The sequence below is a fragment of the Gossypium hirsutum genome, chromosome A12 (assembly GCF_007990345.1).
Source record: "Gossypium hirsutum isolate 1008001.06 chromosome A12, Gossypium_hirsutum_v2.1, whole genome shotgun sequence".
Lineage (NCBI taxonomy): Eukaryota > Viridiplantae > Streptophyta > Magnoliopsida > Malvales > Malvaceae > Gossypium > Gossypium hirsutum.
In genome coordinates this window covers 53,711,739-53,715,208 of record NC_053435.1, presented here as the reverse complement: position 1 = coordinate 53,715,208, position 3,470 = coordinate 53,711,739, and positions in this window count along the sequence as shown.

The window sequence follows — 3,470 nt, the reverse complement described above, 5'->3', positions numbered from 1 at the left end:
TATGTCAAGCTGAATTCCAATACTTATCAGAGAAATAACATGTGACAGATCTGATCGATACCGTCGAAACATATACACATAAATAACATTTATAACTTCTATCAAGCTCTGACAACAATACCAATCGATATGCAGCAATTCCGATTCTTTTCAATAATCTCATATGACCTGCTAAACTGTAGACTTAATTTGCCTTTTCAGCTAAAACTGGAGAACTTCTTCCATGACAAAATTTTCAAGAATATTTTGTCACTATCTCAGATCTCCATTTCTTTTTATCTAAGATCCGCACAAGACCTCTGACAATTAGAAATTTTCTTTAAACTATCTCAAATCTCTTTTACATTTTTTTTCTTCGGTTCAATAGATTAGATCAACTTCATGTATTTTTTTTTTACTAATCTCAGTCCAATACTATAGAGTTTTACATTCATGGTCATACTGAGTCTCATACAGTACCATCTTAATACTTGACTAAAAATTAGTATCGTATGCAAATTCAACTCACAGCAATCATTTCTTTTCCAATTGCCTTCAAATTTTTAGAATGTAGTACCGGAACATATCTTCAAGAATTCAAATTACAAATTCAAATTAACCATTCATCAGAAAATGACATACAATACTAAAATATAAACACATACCCAGAGTTTCTTGAAATTTGTTCCAGAATCAGAACGTGAACCGTAGATTTCAGTAAAAAATAATGGAAACTGGCATATCATAAAATCTGACAATATCAGGAACAAATAATTCAAACAATCTATTAAGTAAGAAATCCATTCATATCAGGATAATCTATACAATCTTCATCAAATGGTCAACAATTACTCGAATAGTATCTTTCTTTTCATAGACAGGGATAATCTCAATTTAGAATTCATAATAACTTTATCCCATTTCCACTTCAGTATCTTCACTGGCTGTAACAGTCCCGAAGGTAGCAATATTTGATGCTCAGCTTTAGTTTACTGACATATAAAATATTTAGATACAATTTTAGAAATACTACATTTCATTCCGGACTACCATTATATCTGTTTTAAATCATTATGCATTTTATCATTCCTCGAATAAATAGACATAGTACCACTGTGAGCATTCATATAAAATTTTCTGTACAAGCTCTAAATTCTTCGGTACACAAATTTTGCCTCTGATAACCAACAATTATCAAATTCAATCTAAAATTCTAAATAAAAGTTGTTTTACTCTGTACCCATTTAACTTATAACTCTTTATCACATTTCTAAGCTTCACTAATCTATTGTAGAAACATCAGTTTAGCTTTCTTTAACCAAAATTAATCTTTCATCAGATAACAGAAATCATATATTTATTGCTCATAAAACAAAAAGTGATTTTCTTTTCAGAATATCAACAACTATATATATTTCCCAAATATTACTCAATTACCAAGTCAAAGTCTTTTAATAGTTCAAACCATCTGCGCTGTATCAGATTCAAATATTTCTATACCATCAGATACTTTAAAGTTTTATGATGAATACATATATGGTATTTTTCACCACACAGATAATGTTGCCAAATTCTCAATGCTAACACAATAATTGTCAATTCAAGATTATATATCGGATAACTCTTTTCTTGAAATTTTGTCTGTCTGAAAGTATAGGCCATTACTTTTCCTTCCTTCATCAAAATACAATCTAATCCTTTCAAGGATGTATCACTGTAATAATAAATTCCTTACCTCATTCAGGCTGAACCAGAACTGATGCTTCGGTCAACAGAGCTTCCAACTGATCAAAACTTTGCTACTATTTATCGAGCCATTCCAATCTCATATCTTTCTATAATAACCATGTCATTGATGTAGTTATTTCAATAATTAACATCAAGGCTTTGAATTATTCCGAAGTCACAATCATCAGATAAATTTAAAACTATGGTGCTATAATAAATCTGACACTTCAATAATACAGATAGAACAATACCTCAACTTTAATAATATTTCCAAAATAGAAGAGGAAAACCGAAAGTAATCCTAATAGCGACCAGTGTCATAATAAAATTTCTATAATCTAAAATCCATATAACATGACTTCCATGATCAAATCAGGATTTATAGCAGTAATACATGTAATTACCTTCGATCAATGAATATTCCTTACAGACAGCCCATAATAATGACAAGAAAATCGAGATAATGAAATTCAAGTTGCGAAATTATACTGAATTTTTGAGAAGATAATCCATATTGAATAATAAAAAGATTGATGACATTTCAGAGAAAGTCTAAAAGAGTAATATTGCACATCACACTATAAACAGTCATAATAAAGACAGTGTAACTTGCACATTTGCTATTCAAAACTTCAACCAACAGAAGTAGAAAATAGTATCATACGAATTTTATCATCAAATTTTCTATCAAACATGCTGAATCAGAAAACTCGAGAGAGATAGAGTAATACCGTTCATGAATCAACCAGACTTACAATAATTTTTGTCTATTACCATGTTTAGCCAACCTTTCCATATAATGATTATAGCATCTGAACATAAACAGTTATATATATACCTTTGAGAATAACAATAAATATAGAACACTCATATAAAATACCTAGAAGAGATTGTTGTAATATACCTAATTATAACAGTTGTATTCAAATATTTTTGCAATTTCATCACTAATCCAGTGACATATAAATAATTTCACATCATTTAGTTCACACGAAGCTTATTTGGAAGAAATTTTCAGTTAACTCATTCTGTAGATACCATATCTGAATAAGTTGATTTCCCATAAATAACTTCTTTCTTTAATAGTGGCACTGCATATCTCAAATAGTTTTTCAGAAAAATCTAATATCTCTCTTCAGAATCCATCTTTAATTACTAACCCATTCTCAGTTTTAATTGCTTTATCTATCATTTAGCCTCTGAATTCTTCAGTTCCACGTTTCTGAACTAAATCAATATTAATCTTATGAATTTTATTTCATATAACTGTACTAAAAATGGGGTGGAGATCATAAAGCCTCACAATTTAACTTTCATGTATATACTCATATAACATAACATTTATCATTCTCATATACTATAAAACATTTATCCATACCTTTTCAAATTCTATTTTATCATAAGTAACATTTTACTCGGATACTTGAATATCACTTTCAGAATTACCGAAATTAGCTCGGTTGGAAAGCATCTCTGCCTATTTGTGAAACAATTCTCATCAGAGTCAAGAGATATCACACTATCACAGGTTATATAATGGCATGTATTTCTAGACTTCACATATGCTACGTTCAGCCTGAGAACCGACTAAACCGTAGCTTTGATACCAATAAATATAACACCCCAACCCGTCGCTGAATTAGGATTACGGAGCATTACCGGTAATTATAGAACATTTTTAGATAATTCGAGTAAATTACTGTTTATAGCAAAACTCTCCATTTGAGTCATAGTCACTAAATTATTTATATCGTGAGCTACAG